The following is a 13,693-nucleotide window of genomic DNA, read 5'->3' as shown; positions in this document are numbered from 1 at the left end:
TAATGAAAAAAAATGTGTAAAATACCCTGCAAACTTTACTGCCTGTTTTGATGACGTTATGTTAATGGACAATCAGATAATCATAATGTCGTTTTGTTCTTAACCGCTACAACATGATGACATCACTCTTCCGTAAATTTATCTGACCCTTCCGGATTTCTGTTTGAGATTTATACACTTTCTGTCTCTATTTATTCGAAGGCCAATTCGTCCCATTCCGTCCCATTCCGGGAAAAGCCGAATGTTGACTCGTGTCCCTCTCAAAGGTTTTCATACTGGCGTATGCATACGAGAACTACTCCAAACAAGAACGATAAGTCCCAGTCTTCCCGCGTAATGTAGTAAATATATATATATATGTTACAGCAGTGCTCGCTTACTCCTCTTGTGAAATTATTGAACCTCTCTGATACCACTATATATTTTTGTACAAACAATTATTTGGCAAGCCATTCAACTCATTCTTTCTCAGCTGTTTATCTTTTATTTTGCACATTATTAATGTTTTAAGAAGATATTAACAGTAGATAAAGAAAACTGACAAGTCGAAGGTGGTTTTGGGATAAATGTAATTTCAACAATGGATTTCTCAGACATATTCGGTTATGTGTAGCAATTATGATATTGTTTGTTCAATGCATGAAACGACAATTGTTAAAACTCATTTATTTCTTGACTGAATCTGTCCTTTCATGGACAGCCTTAAGAAACAATACACACATTTTAGATAAATAAATTACAATAAAATTATGAAAGTATATCATATCCACCATGTCTAGAGACATATACATGAACATAAAAGTGTTTCTAAACATATACCAAGAACATAGTGAAACTATGGTAATATTCAAATCCCGTGGGAATTCCAAAGGTACCAATGCTTGTCGTAAAAGGCGTCTTAATGAAGGGGGTGATCAGACTCGGTAACCTGCTTGATTGCGTAAGATCGTACCTCGACCGCGTGGATCGCTGCCGACAATATCAATTCCTGGTTTGCCTTGTGAAGATGTACGAGCAGTCGTCATGGAGGCAGAATATTGCTTAGTGCGGCGTTAAACAACAAACAAGCTAGTTCAAGCTTAAGGTACTTTTATCAACTGAGGTAAAGACATACAGCTGAGTACAAAATATATGCTGGATATACCATAAATAGCTTTTGTATAGTCGGCATTTAAGTGATTAAATTGTGTGGGAGTAGCATGTTAGTCTCATACTAGAAACATACTAAAGCAGAATATATGTACGTCATCAGGGTGATTTCTAACCCATAATATTTATTACATTAATATCTCATTACAATTTTCGATCATTTTACGATAGCTTCCTTCATTCGAGGGCTTTCTTTTACAAATTACGAAATAATTCGTTCGAATCTCATATAGCCTTGCGTTTATGATTTGTGGTATACCATGAAACATCATATAGTTTTGAATATTTAGTGAGGAATCGATTTTCTTCTAGCAACAAGTATCCTTATGATTCAGTTGTCAATTGTGAATGTAATAAAAGTATTAATAATCCATCTACACTTGACCATCCTTTAATACCTAATAAAGCGAAGACAAACATCATTGTTAATACACAAGTTGTAGAAGTGGATTGTGTCTTTAAATGTCAGTGCTAGCTGGTATAAATTAAATTTTGCCACTATAGTGGCAAAAGTGGTTTTTCACGTGCAACTGGTCACGTGGCCATAATACCGCACGTGTTTTCAGCCATACTTGTTAGCAGTCATTAACAAAAAAAAGAAAAACACAAGAAAACAAAAGTCTTTACGGCCATTTGTCATGCCACGCCTTTCAAATGTGCAACGTGAACGTGCCATCGGCATGTTGCAGACGGGAACGTCCGTAGCTGAAGTCTCAAGGACGATGGGTTGTAGTCGACGGACTGTTTATGATTTACAGACGCGTCTACAGCAAACGGGGTCACATGCAGAGGATCGTCAGATTGTCTTACGTCACCTCCGTAACTGATTTTTGACAGCTACATCAACCAGAAATGACCTGTTTAGGGGTAGACTGAGTGCGCAAACTGTTCGAAACCGTCTGAGAACTGCGGGCCGATTCTGACTCAATTACACAGACGTCAACGTCAATTGTGGGCACATTGTGATGAATCCCGATTTAATCATCGATTTGCTGATGGTAGGGCGAGGGTGTGGAGGCGCCGTAATGAACGTTACGCCCAGTGTTGTGTACACGTAGTTGACAGATTTCGAGGCGGAAGTGTCATGGTGTGGGGTGCTTTCTGTGGCAATGCACGTTCCAGGCTTCTTGTCATCCGTGGCAACCTCAACGCTGCTGCTTACCGCGACCAGGTACTGGCACCAGAACTTCTGCCTTTTATGGCAGCACATGGACCCGGTTTGATCTTTCAACACGACAATGCCAGACCCCACATAGCAATTCTGACAAGGAATTTCCTTCAGAATGCGGGAGTCAACGTCATGGACTGGCCGTCAAGGTCTCCCGACCTCAATCCCATCGACTACGTCTGGGATGCTCTTGGCAGAAGTCTGCGCATTCTCCACAGAATTTGCAAGATCTTGGTACCATTTTGCAGCAACAATGGCGTCGTCTTCCCAATCATGTGTTCACAAGCATCACCAGGTCAATGAGGAGGCGTTTTGTGGCAGTTGTCAACGCACATGGTGGCCATACACGCTACTGAACTTGTGTGCCATCAGATTCTCGTGCTTGGGACTTGGAACAAACTATGGTTACCACCGTTAATTAAAATCTTCATCTACATTTTGCCACATTTTTTAAACAAACGCACATTGCCAAACCTAATTCCACTACTCGGGGTTATATTGATCAAAGTACTCAAATCCTGACGCTTTCTGATTGGCTTGCGCCATTTCGACACATATCGGCCTTCGAGAGGGGTAGAGCCTTGTTGTAGGTTACGGAAACACACGAATGGTGGCGAATGTGTTAAGATGAGATAAGAAAACTTTGGACACACAATCTTTGGACACACAAACACATTATATAAGAACACACTGTATGTGGAGCAAACGATTTTATCTTTTATAGAATCTGAAACTTTTTGTCAGCATTTTCGGGAACAGGTTCTTTTTGCAAAGCAACCACCCATATACTGAGTCAATCATGCCACTTCGCAATCTGAAATAAGTTCAACGAACTTTGTGTGGCAGGTAATTTCCATGTTTAAATACGGTAGACGAGATGTGAAGCCCACCAGAGACCACGTGAGCCGATCCATAGCACGGGCACAATACCACTGGAGTGGGAATGGTTTTGCAACAATGACATTATACCTTCTTCACCACTTTCCTGTGTCATATTTGGATAACAGGATATTCTGCGACATAAAAACAACAGGATTACATCACTCGGCGTTTATAAGGTAAGCTTAGACTTGACAAACCTCCGAGAGCGAGTCCGGGTTAAAATTGGTCCCCAGCAACATATGCTTCTTGCAAGATCCAACTTAATGGTTCGAGTGGTCAGGGTCGGTGACTTGATAGATTTCGTGCCACAGACTACCATTGTTACTCAGCAACGATTATTACAGCTGATCCTTGATTGCCTAGATTTGTTGTCCGTTTCCAACATAAATGTTTTAATTTAATGAGAATTAAATAAAAATGGTTAACCCATCCACACAAAAATGTTTGCTCCGCATAAATCATAGTCTTTTATCCATATATGCTAGTTTTCCACATTAAAGTAGAAGAAATGTCCCAGCCACACCTTAACATATTATATTGGCCTGGTGTTTTGGTACCATTGTGTATGTGGTCATGTTGAGTTCATCAACAATAATGCAGAGTGAATGCATGTGATCTGTTTCGATATTCGCCATTTTCGTTTGAATTACTGGATCACGAAGCAAGACATATTCTTTCACTAGCTTGATGGCGAATTACTTCGTTCTTCGTCCTGCAACATACCGTTGTCACCCCAGAAAGGTGTGATTAGTTAAATATTTCACTTAATATTACACTCGACGTTTCTCCCAAAGCACATCAAGTCTCGACAACTGTTTCTCATCCTCGAAAAATCTACACTCTACTCAATATTAAGACATAAATGTTTTAGCAGCGTTAGGTATCGTTGGGGGACATCACCTGGTCCAGTTGATGGAGCTTCTGTTCGAAGAGCGAAAGTTCATCCAAAATATGTCAAAACATGGTACTTGTTTCTCTGAGTCGTGCTCGTCATGAATGGGATATAACTCTCCCAGCACTATAAAACCGGTAAGTACGGACGGACACAAGCGCGCGCTCACTCACACACACACACACACACACACACACACACACACACACACACACACACACACGTCGCTATGTATGTTAACATATTCAACATCAACATATTCTAAAGTAACGGTGAATGACGAGAACTAAACACACGACTGCAATCTGAAGTAACTTTATTGACAAACACCCTCCTTGCCACAGTCACAGTGTCATATCCTGCAGCTTGATGGCGGCGCTCATGGCTAAAACAAATACAAATCGTTATTATTGTCATGTATTTTTATGATATATTAATTAGATGTCATAGCGTAAATATGCTCCAGAATCCATTAGCGACAAGACTGACTTCTCAGGATACTTTTCTTAATGTCCATATATTATACCAAATTGTCCTTTCTCAGCAACCTTTAAGTGTTATTTTGTCACATATGTCAAATATTGCATTCATGATCACTCAGGGAAAGGAGTAAGTATTCTCACCCATCATACTCAACAGCCATTTACATAACCTATCACCACTTTGAGGGCGACAAGGGTCTTATCTAAGCAATCACCTGTATATGTATACAACATTTATCTTATATCAAAATACATAATATCCAATCCTTGAACATAGGGCGGGTTTGTTGACGATAGCCAACTATTAAGAAGATGTTGCCGATCAAGCCAGTATATCCTGTGAACAAAAGGATGGTAACAGATCGCCTTCACGTCGGTGTGACATATTCGTATGTAACGCTGCCCATTGCAAGTTCGTAGGTCTTTACCTTAGCACGGTGTTAGGATTCGATCAGATATTATATACGTACCTTGTGAGTATGGTCATTTGAGTGGCACTCGCATTCGTCAAGATGGTGGTTACAGTTGACATGGCCGGTACAGCTGGAGCAGAGGTTTTCGCAGAAAGAGTGGGCGTTAGAGCCTGAGTCTGCACACCCCTTGCCACAAGAGGTCTGGGCTGCCTCTGCAAAGAAACAATTCCATCTGTTCATGGACACATACTACCAACGTGAAAGCAAACAGTGAAGCATATTTATATAAGAAATACCAAAGCACAACGTTTATATCAATATCAACAGAAAGAAAATGAATTTGAATAAGATGCGAAGTTGACAAAAGACGATCCAGTGATAGCAGTCAAAATACATATTACAAGATCTTACGACTGCCAATTATGACACATTCTTCCTCCATGAATCTCCAATGAATTGAGGTTATTTCGAAGTAAGTAAATACAGTACGATGAGGTGCTGTCGGTAAACGAGATTCAATGCCAACTGAACGACTACACAGAGCTGGGTATTCTCTGGCGGGACGGGTGTGAGTGGGAAAACATGAAATACTGTACTTACGGGTGGCGACCAGGAGAGAGGCAAACACGAGGACAATCACAAACTTCATGGTTTCTTTATGCTGTGGAGTGTTTCCAGGACCTTATATAGCCGTGCGTGTATAAGTAGGTCGATACGTCACAGTCAAGGCTGTTTATCAGCGAACATCTGCCCTGTTAAACTTTGGTATTCAATAATGATTAATATTTATTTTTGCCACTATGCACATTCGAAGACATGTTTGACGTCAAAAGAAGCCATGCGCATTGTGCGTGTAAAAACACAAGCACATATATTACAGCGCAGCACAGTATTATACAGACAAACACATTTGATGCCAAACAGTTGGCGTTAGCTACAGGGTGAATGCTTTAAAATGAACTTGCATTCACTTCCTCCTGGGGATTCTGGATTAGCTTCCTCGTATAACAACTGATCCGGGTTAGAAATTTCTTCAGCAACCCATGCTTGTTGTGAGAGGTGACTTACGGGATAAGATGCACGTGGTCAGGCTCGGAGACTTGGTTGTTGCATGTCATCGTATCCTGACTGCGCAGATAAATACTTATGACCTGTGAAGATTCGTGGTAGAATAGGTCTTCAGCAGCCCATGCCTGCCATAAAAAGACGACTATGCTTGTCGTAAGAGGCTACTAACGGGATCGGATGGGCAGCCTCGCTGACTTGGTTGACGCATGTAATCGTATCCTGGTCCAGACGCGATCATTTACAGATCGCCGTCTTATAGCTGCAATATTGCTAAGTGCAACGTTAAACAACGCACAAACAAACAGCTGTCGCTTTATTCATAACCTCGTACGATCCTTGTGCATCTTTGGCCCAGCAATATGCCAATCACGAACCTAGGTTTGTTAGCAGCATAACCATGCTCGTTGGTTTCCCCAAAGTGGACAAGGCATAGGATATATCACTTTTGTCTTTCTTCCAACTTTCAGCCGATATACGGCGTGAAATGTCTGACTGTTCAGTCTTCGTTAGACCTAGCTTTAGCCGCTAACCCACTCACGTAACATTCACCAAGTCAGGGCATATTAGAGGCCATATATCCAGTTGTTTTTTTTATTAGTGAGTCAAACTAGAAACTTTACAACCGTTTCATCTTGGTCTCTATCCGGGAGATATTCTTTAGAGATATTCTATAGAAAGTCCCCTATCCCAAACTGCACAAATACAAAACGTTTACGCCAGAAAACAACCAGTCTCAATCATCCTCCGAAACAGACTCCACTGAGCGTAAAATTCAAAACAGCGGTGAAAGCCATATGAATGGATCAATGAAAATCAGTGATGACACCAGGTGTTCGCGAGAAAGGGCAAGCACCCGACACTCACACAATTTGTATCAGTACGTAGATGTGTATGTGTTGTCTGACGCCGCCCAGAACTATTCCTGCCATGAGACCGTGGCCTGTTAAGCAACAAGACAATCAGGTGACTGAAAACAGACCAGGCAATCAAGCTGATTACAAGGCTATCTTAAGGAAATGAGCGAAATGATGTAAACTCAAACAACAAATGTTACTTTTATTTCAATGGGATCGAACTTACAGCCTTCTTATTTGTTGCCTTGTGGGAGAATCATGATGCTACAAAGGCGCTGATAAATCACAAAGATTTTAAGAATCTCGTTTTCGAGAACATGTTCGCCAGCATGAGATAACACGTCCCATTTTAATTTTAAGACCGATTTGTTTAGAAACTCTCAAGTCTTTTTCGTACAAAGGTATTTACAAATTTCATAAGCTATTTTCATGGGTATATACTAAGGAAACAAATGGGTTTTTTTGTTTCAAAAACTCAAAATTCAAACTATGTCGCCCATGGATGATAATATCTTCATTTACACATGGTTTTTTTTTGCAAATACCTAAATGTGTGTCAACAAGTACATGTATCATGACACAACATTCAACTCATTATAACTTTATTCAAGTAATTTATAGCGTTATTTAAAAATATTTCGTGTGTGGACGAAAACAGTTAAGCCCATGCCATTAAAGTATCCATTTGGGCAGGATATGCTTAGAAGTTACGTTTCGCGAAAAGCTGGTGTCATAACTGATTTTCGGTGATCCATTGATAAACTTTTCAACGCTACTTTGCCTTGTACGCCCTGTGGATTGTGTTTCGAGACTGGTTTTCCTCTGGCGTTAACGTTTTATATTTGCTCAACACTCCTTTATTTTAGTTTTGCCAAATAAAAAATGTGCAACTAGAATTATCATGACACCTCATGCCACATAACATTTGTACATTTACATGACCATATGGGGTGGTATTGGGGGTGGGGGATTGGATATGCCAGGAAGAAAATGGGACGTATTAGATATATGACACACGTTTTCTGAGGTTCATAGAAAGTGTGTTTGAAACATACAATTGTTGAAAAATGTTGTTTCAGATTCTTATGTTTTATAAGTTTGATAAAACCCTCCTCCTTTGGTCTTGACTAAGAATGTAAGCCCAGGGAATCAGGTAATTGGGGCGGACCTCGAAATAGGTTTTTGTCCTTTACTAAACACATAAATCTAGTTATCTCACTGACAGAGGCAGCTCAAGACAGCACAAACGGTATCGCTTATGGCGCTACAGAAATACACGGAACCTCTGCACGACCTGTACAGGACACGCCCATTGCAACAAACACAAAGATGAGTGCGAGTGTCACGGGAATGACCAAACTGAAAAAACACGTACATCATAAGTATTGGTACATTGTATGAGTGATGGTCAAATAAAAATGATCAAATGTAACAATAGTTCTTTTAATTTTCAATGACATAAAACAAACTCGGTATACTTTCTTTTGCTCAAAGGTTTGTGTATTATGTGTCTTTCCCAAATGAATAAGTTCAACCAAAGTAAGATCACATAGGTATTTAATCTTTGTCCAAATACAATAATTCGTGAGAACACACAGATCCCGGCGATAAGGCAGGCATTAAGACGCACATCAAAGATCGCGACGTCAGAAAAGTTAAGCTGTACTATGGGCCTGTGATGATTTGCGTATGTGATTGGAGTACCATGGTCTACGACGTTGATCTGTTTGTAGGAGCGGGGCCTTATGAAAGCACTATATAAGTACCATGAACGGGTAAAGTTTCATCAAAATAATAATGAAGTTTGCTGTCCTTCTTGTGTTCGCTACTCTTCTGGTTGCCTCCCGTAAGTATTTCTAATGATTTTATAATTCCGGAAGTGACAGAGTTATCTCAACGGCGCACTAATCTCGGTGTCCGGACAACCGCGGGATCTGATAGGGATTCAGTATCGATACACTGGAAATGTCTGCCACTGGCACACAGATATCCTCAAAGTATAACCTGTTACAACAACATGCCTTGGATCACTCAGTGGCGTACACACATTCATATTTAGCTCCGTGACGCTTTCCTTTCTAATCTGCCGGTTGTAACGTGTAAGTGTTCGATCTTCCTTGTCACAACTGCACACACTGGAAAAATGTGTTCAGACCCCAAACATAAACCGAAGCGCGTTCCTTGTTATCAAGACTACAACTGTCACCGTTTTCACGTGCGTACGTTAGATACATTTAGTGAATTTGATACGCAATCCTACAGTTTGTGTTTGAGAGAGAGTGAGTGGGTGAGTGGGTGAGGTTATACGGTGCTTTATTCCAATCATATGGTGGCAAGTGAAACCAAACACGAGCTCTACACTACATTGTATACCCACACTGGAAATCTAAACTGGGTTCTAATCTAACTACCAGCAGACACCAGCACTCTTGAGGACAGAGGAATCTCTGGCATTGATGTATTCTTCAATCGACTTTACCTTTTTGACAGACGCAGCACATGAGGCGTGCGGAAATGGTTGTGCTGCTGCCGGCTCTAACGGCCACTCCTTCTGCATCGACCTCTGCACCAACTGTACCGGCAACGTCAACTGCAACCACCACCTGGACGAGTGTGAATGCCACCCCCATGGTCTGTGAGGTAGGATATAACAGTATTATAATTGTATTTGTACGAAGAGATATGCTTGTCTACGACCAGCGACACAAAGGGCTGTTAAGCTGACACGCCATGACAGAAAAAAACTCAATATTAGCAAAAGATCTATGATGTAAAATGTTTCTGATTCTTTCATATATATTTCATATAAAAAAGCCTGTAAGCTTAAAATAAGATGAAAATCCAAACAGCGAGGTCAGCTCGAACAACTAACATCAGACACCCCAGTTAAATATGAAACATGTTAACACACTCTGTGGTGATACACCTCCATTCTCCCATTCACATACATGACAAATATTTGTACTTGGCTTGTTTCTAATTTGTTGTTGATATGTTTCAGTCTGGTATGAAGTCAAGCTGGAGAAGTCAAGACTGTAAAATATATAACGAATAAACATACCAATAACATCCTGTTTCATCTTGTGCTCAATTGACACATACACGTATGTTTTTTCTGAAGGAAATGGAAACAATCGTAAGTCCTGCGTCATGACTGCGGAGTATCTGTACTTAATATAATATATTTAACCTAACCAGACTAGATTATGAAAGTACAAATCATATGTTTAGTCTATGGTCAGCACTATTATCGCCGTGAATATACGGGTAAAAATTGTTCTTCACAACCCATGCATGTGGTAAGAGGCGACTGACGGGATCGGGTGGTCAGGCTACGCATATTGTTGATGCATGTCATTGAATCCCAGTTGCGTAGACGGATGCTCATGCTTTTATCAGAGTATTGTCTGGTCCAGTATTTACAACTATATAGGTGGAATATTACTATATACAACAAACACATACTTGAACATCAATTTCACGGCCGTTGTATAGAACACATCTTGCGCCTGTTTATGAACCAACAAAAGAGAATCGTAGGGTCAAGCACGGTGAGTTGACTTTATATGCATATCGTATACACAAACATGACAGTTTTATCACAGTGAGTCAGCTTAATGTGGGAGAAAATTCCGAAGTAGTGCTGGTCTTAGACGTTGGATTGTCGGAGCTGACAAACCAAGGATTATGATCAGAGTGAATCTGGGTTCGAACCCACGATCATAGGCTCCTGACACGCACAAGGGACTTAATTCTGCCCCCATTCACTTTCATTTAATGCATAAACAAAATGTATAAAATATCGTGCAAACTTTACTGATAGTGTTTTGATGACGTTATGTTACCAATGGATAATCAGATAGTCATCATGTCGCTTTGTTCTTAACCGCTGCAACATAATAACATCACTCTTCCGTGAATTTATCTGACTTTTCCGGAAATCTGGGATTTCTGTTTGAGAGTTGTACACTTTCTTTCTCGGTTAGGATGAGACAAGAAAACTATTTTGGACTCACAAACACATTATATAAGAACACCCAAACGATTTCATGTGTTTTAGAATTTAAAACATTTTGTCAGCACTTCTCAATCTTAAATTCGAAATAGTTCAAAGAGCTTTGATAGCAGGTAGTTTTCATGATTAAGTGCGATAATGGCCCCGTGAAGCGCACTACAGCCCACATGAGCTGATCAATAGCACGGGCACAACACCATTGGCGCGGGAATGGTTAATAATGGCATTGTACCTCCGTCTCCACTTTCCTATGTCATATTTGCAAAGTGAGTGAGTGAGTGAGTGAGTTGGGTTTAAAGCCGCTTTTAACAGTATTCCAGTCATATCAGGGCGTATCAGCTTTATGTGGGGTGAAACCCACGAGCACGGGAATGGTGCTGACAAACTGGGCCACCCGTGCCCCCTATTTGCAAAGTTGCCAAGATGGAACGGTTGTGAACTTTCTAATTTGACTCAGTTTATGTGTCGTGCTTATCACGACGAAACCGGATATGTGATCTCAAATATGCGCTGGCATCCTTATTGTGAATGTTACATGAGTCGGTTCGCGTCTAACGAAGATTGAACAGATAAATCTCATACCTTGGCCACTTTGGTGATACCCAGGAGCAATGGTTATTGTCATAACAAACCTAGGTTCATGATTGGCAAATTGCTGGGTCAAATATGCACAAGGATCATACAAGGCTATAAACAACGCGACAGTAGTTTGTTTGTTTGTGCGTTGTTTAACGCCGCACTCAGCATTATGCCAGCTTTCTGACGGCGGTCTGTAAATAATCGAGTCTAGAACAGACAATCCAGTGGTATACGCAATCGGGATACGGGATTTTGAAATATCTCTGATGTTGTGACTGATGGTGAATTTGTTATGTTTTGCAGAACTGTCCTCACTGACCATGCTTTTGATGTTGGAAATTGTAACATGTGTTGTGATGATGATATCAATAGTTTACTTAACAATGATATAACGGCTGATGAGATTGTATATGCTACTGATGCCCTGATGTGTGGTAAGGCTCCAGGCTCTGGTGGTACAGTAGCAGAGATGTTAAAATATGGCAGTAATGTTTTAATTCCTTGTCTTCTTACCTTTTTATCAATATTTTCAGGTGTGGTACTTTTCTGGATGAGGGGTCAAAAAGCAATATATTTCCATATATCCATGATGTAAATAACTTTCTGGGCATCACGCTTATGGATATTTGTGGCAAGGTTCTTACGCAGGTTCTAAATAACAGGTTGAAACAGTTTGTTGAGTTATATTATAAGTTTCCATAATGTCAGGCAGGTTTCCGTAAGGGGTATTCTACAGTGGACAATATGTTTTTATTATATACTTCAGTGTGAAAGACTGAGTTTTCTGAAGTTGAGAAAAGTGATATTTTCATTGCAGTGAACATAACACTTGATATTTCACTGCAGTGAACATAACACCTGATATTTCATTGCAGTGAACATAACACGTTGACGGAACTATGATGGCCTACACGAGACAGCTCGTACACAAACTGTTGATTTACGTCAGTTCAACGTTGACAAGTCATATAATGACAGATGGTCATTTATGTAGTTAATACCGATTCTTACCGTTTGTTATTTTGTTGAATATGATTTGTATTAAACTGTGAATTTCTCTTCTGATTTGTCAGTCGATACTTTACGTTTCGCAAAGCGCCATTTTGTTACTTGAATTGCGTGTATTCTTTCGCTTCGAATAACCGTCTCATTGATTTGAAATTTATTTTTTGATGAAGTTGATTTTGTATATAATCATATTCAAATTTATACTAAAGAATTTTAGTGACATCAAATATTTTTGGTTACTTTTGTTTATATTTTTTAAGATTTAGCAAAGACGGAACTACATTTTTAGTCGTACTTACAGGGGGTGGAAAACCGTCCATGTGTGTTATGTAGGGAGAATTTACGCTTGAAGGTTTTACATTTGTAATGAAATAATTCAATCTTCCTGCAGACAACTACACCAAAAGTATATAATAAATAGGCCACTCGTGAAAATATCTCCTTTCCCCCCGTCACTCGGTGAGAGAAACATGATATTTCACTCGACACATGAAATATCCTCTATATATTGCAATCACTAGTTCAGAACTATTTATCGAAATCAAAGGGAAAGTTTTACTGCCGTTTTGTAGTTTTCCAGGAGGCGTTCGATTCGGTTAATCTGCTTTGCTTTGTCCTTCACTCGCTTGGAATTCATGGGAAAATATTTTCTATTATAAAAGATATTTTAATATATTCTAAAACTTTATCTTCGTTTAAAATTTCAAAGAACAGTATATCGGATTAGTTCAATTGTTTCAGTGGTGTTAGAAAAGGCTGTATTTCAAGTCCTCCTTTTTTCAGTATTTACCAATCAGTTGGAGAATGATATCCAACGGTTTGGCGGTAGAGGCATCTTTGTTCATCAGGATTTTATGGAACTATTTTTGCTTTTGTATGCTGATGATTTGTGTATTTGTTTCAGATACGGTCCTCGAACTGCGGGGTTTAAAAGTTAATTTCGACAAAACTGAAGTTTTTTTGTATTAGAATTGAAGGTTAAGAAATTATGAGAAGTGGATGCTGGTGGACTTGTCTGTCAGGGTTTCTACATATTATAGCTATTTAGGAATTATTTTTTCAAATAGATTGTGTTGTCAGACATTGGTGTCCAAAGCTAGTGAAGCCATGTTTCCTATGAAACAGCTGAGTTATAAAGTGCGAAATATTTCTCCAAAGGTATTGTTCTGAATGTTTCACCTTC

The 13,693-nt window shown here is 39.7% G+C and overlaps 2 long non-coding RNA genes across 2 annotated transcripts; one reads left to right on the top strand and one right to left on the bottom strand.

Annotated features, from left to right (window-relative positions):
* Nucleotides 1-4,390: 4,390 nt before the first annotated feature.
* Nucleotides 4,391-5,726, bottom strand: LOC124112540. Its single transcript, XR_006857625.2, has 3 exons — nt 5,587-5,726; nt 5,044-5,198; nt 4,391-4,476 (listed from the first exon to the last, which is right to left on the bottom strand). It is a non-coding gene; the product is annotated as an uncharacterized LOC124112540 (long non-coding RNA).
* Nucleotides 5,727-8,607: 2,881 nt separating this feature from the next.
* LOC124112541 lies at nt 8,608-9,977 on the top strand. The gene is made up of 3 exons (XR_006857626.2): nt 8,608-8,754; nt 9,399-9,548; nt 9,910-9,977. It is a non-coding gene; the product is annotated as an uncharacterized LOC124112541 (long non-coding RNA).
* The last annotated feature ends 3,716 nt before the right edge of the window (nt 9,978-13,693 follow it).

This window comes from Haliotis rufescens, unplaced genomic scaffold (assembly GCF_023055435.1).
Source record: "Haliotis rufescens isolate VD_foot unplaced genomic scaffold, xgHalRufe1.0.p SCAF_1, whole genome shotgun sequence".
In the NCBI taxonomy this organism is placed as follows: domain Eukaryota; kingdom Metazoa; phylum Mollusca; class Gastropoda; order Lepetellida; family Haliotidae; genus Haliotis; species Haliotis rufescens.
This window is presented reverse-complemented; position numbering and strand designations above follow the sequence as displayed.